We start from the raw sequence: 15,962 nt of genomic DNA on the forward strand, positions 1-15,962 counted from the left end.
GGTGACATGTCATTGGTGGTGTTAGTACATCATGAATTAATAAGATAGATAAATAAACACATGATTAAATAAATACATTCTTAAATAAATAAATAGTGAAACAAACTCTGCAATTTTCACTATTTCTTAAGTGTTGTATTTATTTTTTGTTTCTGAAATCTGTATTTTTTAAATAACATTAAAAATACATATATCCATAGAAAACGTACAAAAAGGGGATATTTACCCGTGACCCATAAAAATGCTTAGGAGAGAGAGAGAGGGGGGGGGAGGGGGGGGTTGCCAATGTCACACAGAAGATAAAAGTAAAGTCAAATAAATAATGATGATGAAATAATCAAAAACAACATAGCAATTCTGTACTGTCTGTGTGTTATTTATTATTCATATTTTAAATAAAATATAAGAAGAACAGAAAGAAGAATTTATATTTTATTGAACGTATGCTCAAACGTTAATAGCTATACTGGATTATATAAAACCATACAAACCGCATAAAACATATACTATAATAGGCTAATTACTGTTTGTGGTCTTCATGGTCTCAAAGTGTCGGTCTGGGGACACCCAGGGGTCCTTGGGTGTGTTCCAGGGGGCCCCCAGCGAAATGTGTTAATATTGCATCAGAATCAGTATATAGGCATAGAGGTGGTGTTTACCTGCAGAAACACACTGCCCTCTCGCAGTGGTTGTAAAGTAACCAAGTATATTTACTTTTTGAGGTATTTGTACTTTACTTGAGTATTTCCAATTTCCAATACTTTTACTTCTACTCCACTACATCTCAGAGGCAAATATTGTACTTTCACTCCACTACAATTATTTGAAAACTTTAGTTACTAACTATGGTGGTAGTTACTTTGAAGATTTTTATTATTATTACAAAACATACATTAACCACTTCAGCCCTATATACATTTCAGCCATTTGAAAACAGCCGATCTACAAGCTCACAATGCGTCGCATCACAACGCATTGTAGATCTGCTATTTTCAAAATATTTTCATACATTTGAGAACTTGAAATGGGACATTCTGCATAATGAGTACTTTTACTTTTGGCACTTAAAGTATATTTTGATGCAATACTTTTGTACTTTTAATCAAGTACATTTTGAATGCCGGACTTTAAAGGTTTAATGACATTCACTTTTACACCACATTCAAAGTCTTTGTCCTGGTCCTTCAAAAGTGTACAAAAAGTTTTAAGTGAAAATTCCATTCCAGTGATCCATGGCAGGTGTTTTTCTCTCACATTTCTAAAGGCTTTTCAACTGCAATGAAAAAAGAAATCTTTGCCTGCGGGTGTCGCTGGTGAGGGATTTTGCCTGTCAATCATCGCCTCTGCTCCGCCCCCCCCAAAGGAAAGGATAGGGGAGGGGAGGGGCGAGGAGGAGAGTGGGCGGGATTAATCGACTGTGACCTCACTGTCGAAGGGCCAAGCTCAGATTACTTTTCAGCCTAATTATTCAGAAAACCCCAGACCACAGAAAATCCACTGAATGTTCTAAGTTCAGGTTTTTTGGGTGTAATTGAGGTCATAAAACTCCAAATAAAACATTGAAAATAAAAAAAGTGAAAATGAATGTCATGATACCTTTAACTTGTAACTCTATATTGCAGTATTGATACTTTTACTTAAGTAAAAAATGAGAGCACTTTTCCCACTGCCTGTATTTTGGTATTTTTCAATGTTTGTTTTGGTAGACAGGGATGTTTTGGGGCAACCAAAACAAACATTGAAAACACCAAAATACAGCCAGATGGCGGTGAGTTTCTGCATGTAAACACCACCACACTACTCTCTATACTGCTGGTATAGAGGGAAATGACGGGTAAAAAAAATACACATATTTATTGTTTTATTACGTAAAGACAGGGCAAAGTTACATACTATGCCTTTAACCACGTCAACTATTTGAAAATAGCAGATCTACAAGCTTACAACGCATCATGATGCGACACGTTGTGAGCTTGTAGATCTGCTATTTTCAAACAAATCTTGAAAAGAAATCGATCGCAAATCTTGTATGGGGAGGTCCCTGGCAGAAAATATTTTCAGATGGGGGGGGGGGTTAATGCAGCCAAAAACACCCTTTAACAGTCTGCGCATGCAGCACATTTTAAGTCACTAAGTCTCATTGAAAACATTGCTGAACTTAACTCAACCTGATTGAGCCCTTTCTACCATTTGGTTGAGGTATGTTATGGCAAAAAAAGGTCCACCAGATGTCACTGTTTCCCGGTCACATGGATTCTCAGGTAGACACTTTTTAGGAAGTGAAAATCAATTAAGCCACTCCTGAAAGGTGGGCTTTTTTGGTTGAAATTTCAGAGGTAAGATAATTTTTTTTGTCATATTATCATCTCAGAGGTGTTACTGAACCTGATTATGTAACTTGATACAATTTTAAAAATTTAATAATGGTCTAATAATTTTCTGAAAACATGCTTTACCAAACGGGTTGTTTGTCACTTTATGGTAAAAGTAGTGAAGCTAAACTAAAGCAATTAAAATGTACTATTTGCTATGGATAAATAGGGCTTCTGCTAATTCAGTGTTGTTAATATAATACATATAATGTTATTTCATTATATTTATGTTGAAAAAAATGTATTAGTATGATTTTATTCCCATCTAAAAAAACATGCTCAACCAAATGGTTGAATTGTCATTTACTGGTAAAGGCAGTGGTGCTGAAATAATAAATGGACCAATTTGATGATCTGAGTGATGAAGAAGATGACCAAACAGATGATGCTGATCAACTCTCACAAGCAGAAGAGACTGGGGAACATTATGGGAGACAATGATCTTTCTGACATTCTGGTACAAGACCCCAGGCCCAGCCAAGTCGAGGCGATGGTACTTTCCCCTGTTTGGATACATCCTAAACCTGTTTATCTCAAATTCCTCGCTGGTCTACAAGTGGGATTGTGTTCTACTGAACGGGAAACCAATGTCTCTCAAAAGGTTCTGGCTGGCAATTGTCCACAGTTTGAAGCAAGTCAACAAACCAGCATTCATAGTTGGTTAGCCATCATCTTCCTCTCCACCACAGGTGCCTTTTCAGAAGAAACGCTAAACAAGACCATCACAACCACAACCAGATGTGCACTATGACAACTGTGGACATTGACCACTTCGCTGTGACAAGCAGGGACAACGCATACTCTGTCCAAAGGGTGTGTCCAGATGAAGGTGCCAGAAATGCATGGTTTTCCTGTGTTTTAATCCAAAATGGAAATGCTTCGTAGCGTACCACCAGATAAGACAGTGTATCTAATACCCCAAAACATTTGCGCTGTTGCACCACACTCAAATCAGGCACCCAACAGCCATATTGGAAAAACTTTGGGCCCCTTCCAAAGATACTAATGAAGGCTCTGTTCCATTCTGGTCAAACAGAGTCAGGGTGCTGATATTGTGCATGTTGGCTCACTGGAAACACTCTGCTACACCAGTGGGTCTCAGAGTGTGGTCCTGGGACCCTCATGGTTTATTGAGAGGGTTCCAAATGGCCCGTTACAGGTGTGTAATACTGACAGTGTACAAATAAGGGTACATTTGGTTCCATTTGTACTCTCTCAAAGTTTTGGGGGTCCTTGAAATTAAAACGTTTTAGAACCACTGTGCTACACTAAATGGACCAGAGCCTTCATTAGCATCATTGGTAATGCCTGTGAAGCAAGTAAGGAAGAGGCCCAATTTCTTTCAAATATGTCTGCTGTGCATAGAGCCTATTAGTTTGGACTCAGGCCAGGTGTGATTGCCTAAATCAGCCACCACCCACACCACACTGGTTTATTTCTACATAGGCTTGCACTTTTGAATGTATTTTGATACATTCCCTATGATAATGTATTTTGTTTTTGTTGATTATTTACATTTCCAACTTGTATACATAGTCATGTTCATAGACAGAGATATGTTTGAATAGAAATATCTATATTTCTCAGTGAATGCATATAAATCAATGTTAATGCATGAAACTTTTACCATTACCATAAAGTGACATCTCAACCGTTTGGTAGAGGCCTATATTTGGAAAACTGTTGTGTCTGTTAAAGAAATTATAATTGATTGTTGTTACTATAGACCGCCGAAGTCTGACGTCATTTACACATCCTTTGTTTGTCTACCTGGTTCGCAGTTTTCCACCCCCGTTCTGAATCCCATAGACGTATTTAATATCGCGTCAAATAAGAACTGTGTTCCAAAAATAAACAAATGACCCCGGCGGGTTGACTCTTATGGATATGAAGCATCAACTGACGGTGAGAAAACGCTAATGTTACTTCCGCCGAATTAGTTACATTTTCGCCAGAAACAGACTGTATCAAATATAAGTGACTGACTATCATAAACGATACAGAACCTCCTCCCTGACAATAACGCCGACACGCGGTGTTTATTTTTGGACCACAATTCTTATATGAGACGATTCTAAGATGACCCAATGTTATTCTCCATAGAGAAATTACTTCCGCAAACCTGGGGATGAACGAGTGACATCAGGACTTCGGTGCTCTATTGCCCCAAATAAATAAAAAATGCAAAGAAATAATTTTTCCAATGCTTTTTTCTTGGGGTGACCTTTAGAGGGTTAAAGGGATAGTTCACCCCAAAATGAAAAAAATAATTCTCTCAATTAGTGACCCCATGGAGACTTGAATTCATGGATATTCTTTTGTTTTTGTCACATTCCTAAGCCAATAATTTGATGACCGGCAGCGGTTCCGGTAGGAGACACAAAGAGTCTACTTTGTGTCTCTTTGTGTCATCACATTATTGGCTTAGAAATGCGACAAAAACAAAAACATATCCATGAATTCAAGTCTCCGTGGGGTGACTAATCAATAGGAAAAAAAAATATTTTGGGTGAACTATCCCTTTAATTTGACATGACAATCTTTGAGAACCACACTGAGGCTACAGAAAGCAAACAAAAACAAAAAAACAAGTAGCCATGGATGTGAACTCCACTCCGGTCCATTCCAGTTTAATATAGACTGCTGTCAGTTTAAAAAGCTGCATCCGTCCAGTCAACGTGCATTACATTACATCAAGGGTTCCCAAACTTTTTAGGCCGTGACCCCCCAAAATAATCATATTTTGAACTGGGGAGCCCCCAGAATAATCACATTTGAACTGGGGAGCCCCAAAAATAATCATATTTGAACTGGGGACCCCCCCACCCTGACAAGCATCTGGAATTGTATTACATTTAGTTTGCCTTCATGGTTTGTTTACTGTTGAGTGAGAAAAACAATGTTGCACATTAAGCTAATCATATGTGGGACCAAACTGGGGGTCCGGAGTCCCGACCCCCAGTTTGGAAACCACTGCATTAAAGGAGTAGTTCACCCCCAAAAAATACTTATTTTCTATCAATTACACACCCTGTGAAGCCTTGAATTCGTGGAGATGTTTTTGTTTTCGTCGCATTCCTGAGCCAATAATTTGATGACCAGTGGAGTCCGACTCAATTGAGTCTCCTACTGACCAGCCACCCCGTCATCAAAGTATTGCCTCAGAAATGCGACAAAAACGAAAACAAGATATGACACAGTCATATTATACCAGGTTGCTTATTTCTCTCACTAAACATGGCAACGTTTTTAGATCCCATATTCTGAGAGGACATTGAGCAACAGCGCCACTTACCGTAGGGTTACATACAGTGGCCGAACACAGTATTGTGCGTCGTCTTTAGATCCCATATTCTGAGAGTACATTGAGCCCTCATTGGCAAAAAAAACAGCCAATGAGGAAAAAGTCACGCAAAAGTCACTACTAGCTAGAGTGTATCTATAGACGAATCCACAGACACGCTGCCTGTAGCTGCCTGTAGGCGGCCATTGCTGCAGTGTCGCGGTGCGGAGCGCGCCGTTGACACCGCAGCTATGGCTGCCTACAGGCAGCGCGTCTGTGGATTCGTCTATAGACCAGGTCTGCAACCCGGTAAGGTCGTCTTTAGATCCCAATATTCTGAGAGTACATTGAGCCCTCATTGGCTAAAAAAAAAACTGCCAATGAGGAAAAAGTCACTACTAGCTAGAGTGTATCTATAGACCAGGTCTGCAACCTGGTAAAAATCTTCTTTTCATGGGGTGTGTAATTGATAGAAAATAAGACATGTTTGGGTGAACTACTCCTTTAGACATTACATTACAGCGGTCCGTCGCAGCCAGTGGCTCCCCTCCGTGGAGTCCGGGACGCGCTTTGACAGCAGCCAGCGAGCATGGCTCTGTGGTAACTGAATAGCCAGTGTAATTTGACACTTCAACTTGCCGTGCTCCACGGTAGTTGATTCACTCACTCACACACACACACACACACACACACACACACACACACATACAGTCTCTACCTCTCTCTCTCTCTCTCTCTGGGCGCTCATGTCGTCTTTGTGAACTGGGTAGGCTACGATCACAGGCAGCACACACACATCACACACACACACGCCACACACACACACACACACACACACACACACACACACACACACACATACACTGTAAACACGAGGGTTTTTTGGTGACTACAAAAAGCGGATTTCCTCCCCGTTCCGTTCCGTGGAGGTTCTTCCAAAAAAATCTTAAAGTAAGTTCCAGTTCGCAGCCTTGTTTTTGTTTTATTCAGATATATTCATGATCGCTGGTGTGTGTGTTTGGTGCTGCTGCACACACACACAGACAGAGGGCTTTGGAATGAATGTGTGTGCATGTGTGTGTTACTATGAATGTATGCGTATGCGTATGCGTATGCGTGTGACGTGTGTGTGAGTGCTGATTGCTTTGCTTCTATATCTTGCGATGGGTTTGTCTCTGGACACACACACACACACACACACACACACACACACACACACACAGAGGAGGACCAGTACTAACAATAGGCTGACCTCCCAGAACCTCTGATATTTATCCACAAATAAACTCGGATCATGCCTCCACCGTAGGGTTTATTTGTGGATAAATATCAGAGGACCAGTACGTTCGAGTCCAGAACGTGTCCAGTAGCCTGGACACAGTGGACTGGACACACGTTCTGGACTCGATCGTTCGGCGTTAAATCTCTGCAACGAGAAGAAGGGGTCAAACGGTGCGTAATTTTACGCAGCGTGATTTCCCAAGCCTTTACATGCTATAGTGTTTATTTCCTCTGATAATCGATGTCGCCTTTTGCTTGTTTAAATGCGGCACTTTAGTATACACAGTCCTATAGCCTTGGATCAGGAGGAGTCAAGACTATGGTGTGTTTGATCGAGTCTGACTTTAAAAGTCAGACTCGATCAACACATCTATGATGGTCTATGATGGTGGTCTTGATGGTCTATGATTGGTCTTGATCCAAGGCTTATTTCCTCTGATAACCAATGCCGCCTTTCGCTTGTTTAAATGCGGCACTTAGCCTATACACACACAGCCCTATAGCCTTGGATCAGGAGTCAAGACCATCGTAGATGTGTTTGATCGAGTCTGACTTAAAAAGTCAGACTCGATCAAACACATCTATATGATAGTCTTGATCCGAGGCTAGTGCATACAAGCCTTGGATCAAGACGCATTTCATAGATGTATTTGATCGAGTCTGACTTTTACTTTTGTATCTATAATATGCAGATGTCAAAATCGATCAAACACATCTATGGTAGTCTTGATCCGAGGCTGCTAATATACAGCCCCCATGCAGTGACAGGTTATTGCTGTGTGTGTGTGTGTGTGTGTGTGTGTGTGTGTGTGTGTGTGTGTGTGTGTGTGTGTGTGTGTGTGTGTGTGTGTGTGTGTGTGTGTGTGTGTGTGTGTGTGTGTGTGTTTGTAGGACTGTTTGTTATGATTATAACTGGGGTGCATGTTGTTTCTAACGCAGCTGATCGGTTGATATACGGGATCAATTTGCGCGTAATACCGCCGCCTGTGTGTGTGTGTGTGTGTGTGGGGTTGTGTAAATATGTGTACATAGCCTGTCGGTTTGATGATCAGCTGCTGCTTTGGCTTTGGTTGGTTGGTCGATGCTAAACTGGGAATGTGTGTCAGTGTGTGTGTGTGTGTGTGTGTGTGTGTGTGTGTGTGTGTTAGCTAATAGCCCCCAAAGAAGGCTCGTCCGTTGACTCTTTCCAGTGCTATTACTGGACCGCCCGTTGTAATGCAATTAGTAGTAGCAGTAGTACACAGGCTACAAGCAACTCGGTACACTGGCCCTCATTTATCAACGCAGCGTATAAACCGGCTTATATTTTTCCATATATTCGGCGTACACCAACGTCAAAGTCACATTTATCAACGGATCCTACACAGCCAATCCTGGCGTACATCAGGTCGGAGCTTTGATAAATCTCACGTCTGAAAACGAGCGTCATTTAAATAACACGCCCTTAAATATTCTCAAAACGCCCCGATTTTACGACATGAAGAAGAATCAGAATACGACCAAAGACATCAAAAGCCAATAAGAAAGAGTTTCCCCCGATCGCCTCGCCTCGCTGCCTGTCAAGTCACACACATACACACACACACACACACGCACACGCACACGCACACGCCTCACCTCTCTCTCTCTCTCTCTCTCTCACTCACACACACACACACACACACACACACACACACACACACACACACACACACACACGCCCAACTGTGTCTTTCATGTAATCCGTAGCGGTACAATCTTTGTCACGTAGGCTTGTAGCCTACATGAATGACATATTATGATACCAATCACATCGCCATGAATGGAATACGTTTGTATATTAATTTATTTAACCCATACCGAGCAGTGCACAAGCAGTCATATAGGATATTCCCCGTGAGACGGCAGTGGTTTTGGTTTCAGTCCGTCCCGTTAATAAGAGATTGGAGCGTCGGGTTTATATCCTTAACCCAGCCAGGTTGTCCTCAAAACTCTCTATGACATAACTCCATAACATACTCCACAAGCTACTGTAAGTTTGTACACCACACTGTCCATGAAAAGATCGTCGGCAGTCCCGATCGCGGGACTCCCGAGTCCCGACGCAAAAGCGCTCGTATATTTTGAAAATAGCAGATCTACAAGCTCACAACGCGTCGCGATGCGACCCGTTTTTGAGCTTGCAGATCTGCTATTTTAAAATAGCCAATGCAACTGAATGACTGTTAAAGCAGTTTGTTTAAATTACTTTATAAAATGTTATATTTTCACAGGGATTAATTATTAGTGTGTAGATATACATTTAGGAGTGGATTATGTGTCCAGATGCCTGTCAGACAGTCAGACAGTGCTGCTCCGCAGGTCTAGAATGGAATAAACGGGCGCAGCCAACGTCAACAACTGGTCTCGACCAGACGTGAGATCTCAGCGTATGGTAGGATGAAGCCCACGTCAGGATATATTGATAAATGCCGAAAGGTGCGGTGATCTCGCCCTACGCCCATTATTTGGGCTGCACCGCGTTGATAAATGAGGGCCACTGTGTGTGTGTGTGTGTGTGTGTGTGTGTGTGTGTGTGTGTGTGTGTGTGTGTGTGTGTGTGTGTGTGTGTGACGTTATGACATTGTACTGTCAGCCTGTGCACTTCGTTATACAGGCGATCAGCCTCTCCTAACGGTCGTTGCGTTGAGAAATAAATCACACCGATTCTTACAGAGAGCTGTCTTAAAAAAAAAAAACACACTTCTGTAAAACACCGTTTTCGTGAATGAAGCCTCGTTGTTGTTGTGGGTTTGACATTGAAGCAGCCGTCTGTCTGTCTGTCTGTCTGTCTGTCTGTCTGTCTGTCTGTCTGTCTGTCTGTCAGGCAGACTGGGTCTGGATGGAACAACCCTCCCTCCCCGTTTAAATTCCTCCGTCTGGAGATGAGGCCAGCCCGGGCAGAGGAGTGGAGAGGAGAGGAGGAGACTTCTTTTCTTTCATTATACTGTGTGTGTGTGTGTGTGTGTGCGTGTGTGTGTGTGTGTGTGTGCGTGCGTGTGCACCCGGCTAAAAAAGAGAGAGGATACAGCCAAGTTGAGGCAGAAAAAAAAGTTAAAGAGCGAGAACACACAGAGAAAAGGACACTTTATATCCTAGCTGACGAGCTATGGATGTTTGGAGTATATAAGCTTGACTTGGAGCAGTGAGGGGATAGCCCAAGATGTTATAGCATGGGGGTAAAAATATATATATATATTTTTTTCTTGCAAATATGACTGTTCCTTGCCAGTTTTATTGGTTCTGGAAATTAGTTTTTGGTACTTTGGCTATTCGCAAATAGCAGATCTACAAGCTCACAGCTATGAGCTTGTAGATGTGCTATTTTCAGGTATGTGGACAATATCGCCTGTTTCTTCTTGCCAGTGGTCATTGGTCTTCTGACGTTCGTTTTTTTGTGATGAAGCTGCATGGCAGCAATGCGTCGTGGGTTGCAATCAGCGCATGGACAAGACACGTTGTGTGTTATCTAATATATATCCACATTAGAACAAGCAGCTGTATATATAGAGTCATCTCGGCAAGCAAGAGTTCACCCCAGAGGAGGTTTATACCAACCAACCCTCATGACAATTTATTGTGAATGAGAGAGAGAGAGCGCAGGCCAAGCAATCTGCAACCCCTGGAAACAGGTGTGTGTGTGAGCGCGGGGACCAGCAGCTTCATCTGGTGTCTTGGTCCCTGGTGGGGGCCTCTCTACACACACACACACACACACACACACACACACACACACACACACACACACACACACACACACACACACACACACACCTGAGTGTCTGATTCCCTGAACAGGCTGTATTCTCCACACACACACACACACACACTGTCTGTCCTGTTCCTTCTGGGCCCCAAGTCTTCCTTCTGTGTTCAACACACACACACACACACACACACACACACACACACACACACACACACACACACACACACACACACACACACACACACACACACACACACACACACACTCATGTTTATATCACTATACTTGTGGGGACATCAATATTTTACTATGGAAATTCTATTAATGCTATTTCGATACGGAACCAAATATAAATTGAGGAATAACTCTAACCCTATAACCCATAAAGCTAACCTCTAAATGTCTGATCCTAACCCCCAAAACAACCGTTTATCTTGTGAGGAGGACCAGGAAAATACAATGTCAAATACAAGTCACACACACACACACACACACACACACACACACACACACACACACACACACACACACACACACACACACACACACACACACACACACACACACAGTCTACATGCTGGTATAGTAAGATGTTAAAATGCAGCAGCTGGTTCCGTGCAGAAACAGAGATTTCCAGGGTAATTGCTCATTACAACGGAGAGCTAAAAAACAAAGGAGGTGCGTTTATTGTTTTCTCATGGTTCCGTGGACTCGTGTCAGTGCCATGACAGGTAGCTGTTTACATAAGGCACCGTAGGAACAATAAAAACAAGCCATAATCCAATTTATAACGCAGTCTGCTTGTCATTATCTCCATCTGCATCGTTCTGCCCTGCGTTTCATGCTGTGATGGTGCTGCTATGACAACTGAATCTCTCTCACGGAATCAATAAAGGTCTGATCTGCCTATCATTAAATTATGTTGAGAAAAGACGACGGCTAAAACATATTGTATTACGCACTGGGATTCAAGGATCTGTGCTTAAACAACTGTGGCAACTAAAGTCATGAAATCATAGCAGCACATGTGAAGAGTTTTCATAATGTAATATGCATCTTATTCAACATCACACTGTCCTTTTAATGACCTTTATATCTTGATAGTTGGAATATAAGAACAATTTGCTGCAGAAAAAGTGTTGCATGTGTTTGCAAATGCAATTGCAACCTCTGGACCAGCCATTAGCTTTTTTTTGGATTTAGTGCATCAGTGCATTTAGGGCTTCAACGTTTTTCAGACCAAGGACCCCTTAGCCGAGAGAGATATGAAGCAGGGACCCCCCCTCTACATATATTGTATAAAATTGTGGTGCAGATTAAACCTTTTCATAGATAGCTTCATAGACTTGTTTGACAGCACTATCATCAGTGTTGGATTCATGTTAATGTGTATTTGTGTGTGTATATCAGACAATTAATTAAACACTCAATACTTTGTAAACTTGACCTTGGTCTGCTCTTTTTTCCCTCTACACCAAACCTCTTTGCCGGAAATAGCCGATCTACAAGCTCACAGCGCCTCGCAGCGCGAGGCGTTGTGAGCTTGTAGATCTGCTATTTTTGTCTTAAGTTCTCCTCAGAATAGACATGCTAGCCTAGGGTTCAAAAAGTGGTTAAAGTGAAAAGAAATAATCTCTGAGGACCCCTTGTTGAAAGCCCCTGATTTAGTGCGTTTGCAAGTGCATTATACATAACATTTATTATTATTATTATTACTTCTCTTACTCTGTATCCGTACTTTAACATGCAGTGCGGCCTTTTGGCGACTGAATTTCCCCCCCACAGTCTTGTCTATCTGTCTAAGCACTTTCAATCCCTGCTTTGGACACTCAGTATAGGTGAAAATATTGTTGAACGCGACCAGAGGCGTGGTTGTGAGCTTGTAGATCATCTATTTTTAGACACTTGTCATACGACAAAGTGTTTATAGGGCTTAAGTGGTTGACGTGGATGATGCAAGTAACTAAAGCGTTGTCAGAAGTTCTTACAAACCTGGAGGTTGTGTTGACGTATCATCACAGGCACCGTCACCGACAACTCGTTAAGCATTTAAAAAAAAGGAAACCTGGCGATCACTAATCAAGGTTTTTACAGGCTGACATTTGGCCTAACTGTTTAGTGCTCTATTGTGGAGTGGTTGTGAAATACTTGGCTGCCGTTCACTCGACACGGATTCTTGCAGTCTGGTGTCTAGCCGTCCGACCCAGCCCACCCACCACCCACTCCCGTCCCAAGCTCTGCTAGAATCCAGCCTTTGTCTTCTCTGGCTTCTCTTTCTCTCTTCTTTTGCTTCACTTGTGGTCGAGCGTGGAGCAGGCAGCATTTTTCATAAAGACTTTTTTTAATAAGGAAAAGGTCTCTCACGTCTCTGCAGTGCATTTTTTAAACAAATATTCAGATGGAGGGGCTCTGAGGCACCATGGTGGCTGGTTGTGTAGTTATTGTCTTTAAAGACAAGGGCAAAAGATCAATTTAAACACTGGAAATTGTAATGATGTGAAAAACAGTGCCCGTGTTATTATTTGGCATTCTCATAAATAATACATTTGTTATGTACATTTTGGAAATCGGTGAAATCATCTGAGTAAATAACTTATTTCTTTTTTTGTCATGGCTATGTTGTCAGGAGAAGAGGAAGAAGTCTACCCTGGGACACTCTAACCAGATGCTCTGTGTGAACAAATCCAAGTTCAATATCATCAATATACTTTTAATTTCACTGTTAACGCAGTAGAGAGGCACCCAGAGCATCGCAAATACATCTGGTTTTGAATGTGAGACAGTGAAAATGTACATTCATAGGCCAATATTAGAGCAAGTACAGTCAAAATACTGTATGTACAGCAACTTATTTCACTCATGATGTCATGATCCTTCATGCCTGGACTGGACAGCTGCCTTTTTGTCAGCAGTTATGGAGAACGTTTCTCATTTGAAGTAGTTTCCATTAAAAAACAAACTTTTCCCTTTCTAGATGGACTAGTATGTAAATATGTGAAGTTGTCCCTTATCGGTTGCCCTACCTTTTTTTTTTTAAAGATTTGCATCTAGTAATAACAGTGTAACTTACACACACCCAACAGTGGGAAAGTACCCCAGATGTAAATTCATTCCGCTGGCTAGAATGACACATCAACTCGCACACAGTTGAGACATATCTCACACTATCACCACGGTCATAGATGTCAGATAGGTCACTGGTTGTTGGTTTGAATCCCTGTGTTTTAGAGGGAAAGTGATTGAATGAATCCCCCTTGCCTTCTCATAACCACTAGTATCCCAGTCCTCTTATGCAAGGCACTTTAACCACTTTAACCCTGGTGTCCCTATTTTTGGAAACTTAAACAATTTAATTAAATGTCCCACATTTTCAACAACAAAAAAACCCCGAAATATTTTCACTGTTTGTCGCACGACCAAGTATAGAGGCGTTTAAGTGGGTTATCCACTTTAACCACTCTTCGACGCGTAGTGAGCTTGTCGATCGGCTATTTTCCTGCGAAAGCCTTCCCCACATTAACGGAAAACAGAAAAAGACTCTGGTATAGAACCCTGAGGGACCCCGCTCAACCATATAGCGTTTTTAAGTGGTTAACTTCCAGTCGCTTCAGTCGGGCTGTGTAAGTAATAAAGGGCTGTGGTTAGCCTGGCTAACACCACTCTGGACTGCATCCAGAAGTCTGGGAAGGCGCCTTTTGATCTGGTTGGCATATTACTGCAGATAATGAGGGGGCCAGCCAGTGTCTCAGGGGTCCTACCGGGGTCGGATATCCTCGCTGTCGGGCCGAAACCTCTTATCTCCATGTTCTCACTTTTTTTTTCTTTTCGTAAATTTACACTAAATATATTTCGCATATTGCCGCATATTTCACAACTTTCCGCATATTTCGCAACTTCCCGCAATTTCACCGCATAAAATTGCAAAAAAACCTGCATATTTCATCGCAAAATCAATGATTTTAGCCCGCATAATCAAGAGTTTTAGCCCGCATAATCAAGGATTTTTGCCCGCGTTTTTCTGGAGGGTCTAGTAACAGTTTTGGACAGGTTTCCACCCGACAGAGACGATGTCCCCATCTTAAATCTGACCAATCACGATCTAAGCTTCACCTCACACACACAGCCACAGTGTCTCACTCTCTGTGTCGTTCATCTATTACAGGGTTTCCCCCCGGATCCTTAAAAAGTCTTAAATTCATTTATGTAAAAGGAAAAAAGTCCATAAAAAAGACTCGCTTCAAAGGTCTTAAAAGTGCCACAGACGGTTAAAATACGATTTAGGATCTATTTGTCTGACGTTGTATTTGTGCACTTTTTTGTTATTAATAAATTGGTCTTATAAACCACGTAAACCCTATACCTTTTTTTCACATTCGTGAACGACAGCTATGATTTCTTTGGTGAATTTATCATTCTCTACACTAAATCTCCCCTCCGAAAATAGCCGATCTACAAGCTACGAGCTTGTAGCTAGCTTGTAGATCAGCAGTTTTTGGCGAAGGTCCCCCCACAATAGTTCAAGTGGTTAAATTGAATTGAGTGGCATTAAACTGTATTAAATCTAACTTACCTAAATCTGCAGAAAGCCTGCATTAACTAACTAGTGTTACGGGTGAATTGTACTTCGTTGCACGGCCGTGTGTGTATGCACTGCTCTGAAAATAGTGCAGATGGCACTGAAGTCGCATTGACACTTTTGTGTTTTTATTTTGGTTTTATTTTTTTTAATAACCTTACGAGTCAAACACAAAGTATAAATGAAGCCTAGCCATCTGTTTATGTCTCTGGCGTCTCTGGTGTGGGGCGTGGCTAATTGATTAGCAGGTGCGCAGTGGTGGAAAGTAATTAAGTACAATTTTGAGGTACTTTTACTTTACTGGAGTATTTCCAAATTTCTATTCTATTTACTTCTACTCCACTACACCTCAGAGGCAAATGTTGTACTTTTTACCCCACTGCAATTATTTGAAAACTTTAGTTATTAGTTACTTTGTAGATTTTGATTAATTATTGTTACAAAACATACATTAACCACTTCAGCCCTATTTGAACTTTGGCTGTTTTCACATGTGTTAAAATACATTTTAGACATGTACAGTATCTAGTGAAACAGGACATTTTTTTTAATTTAGGTAAATATTTTGATGCCAATACTTTTGTACTTTTAATTTTAAAAGATTTTACTAACAGAGTGTTTCTACATTGCAGTATTGATACTTTTACTTCAGTAAAACAATTGTAGTACTTTTTCCACCGCTGCAGGTGAGGGGGGAAAGAAAATTAGCCCAATGAATTAGCC

The 15,962-nt window shown here is 41.5% G+C and overlaps 1 protein-coding gene across 1 annotated transcript in view; it reads left to right on the forward strand.

Moving 5' to 3' along the window:
- The first annotated feature begins 6,378 nt into the window (after positions 1-6,378).
- The window catches only part of LOC308100915 (zinc finger MIZ domain-containing protein 1-like), a 308,008-nt gene continuing 298,424 nt past the window's right edge, over positions 6,379-15,962 (forward strand). The window contains 1 exon segment of the mRNA XM_080450101.1: positions 6,379-6,606. The gene's annotated coding sequence lies outside the window, so the exon portion shown is untranslated.

Source organism: Gymnoscopelus braueri (genome assembly GCF_963280865.1).
Source record: "Gymnoscopelus braueri genome assembly, chromosome: 14".
Taxonomy (NCBI): Eukaryota; Metazoa; Chordata; class Actinopteri; order Myctophiformes; family Myctophidae; genus Gymnoscopelus; species Gymnoscopelus braueri.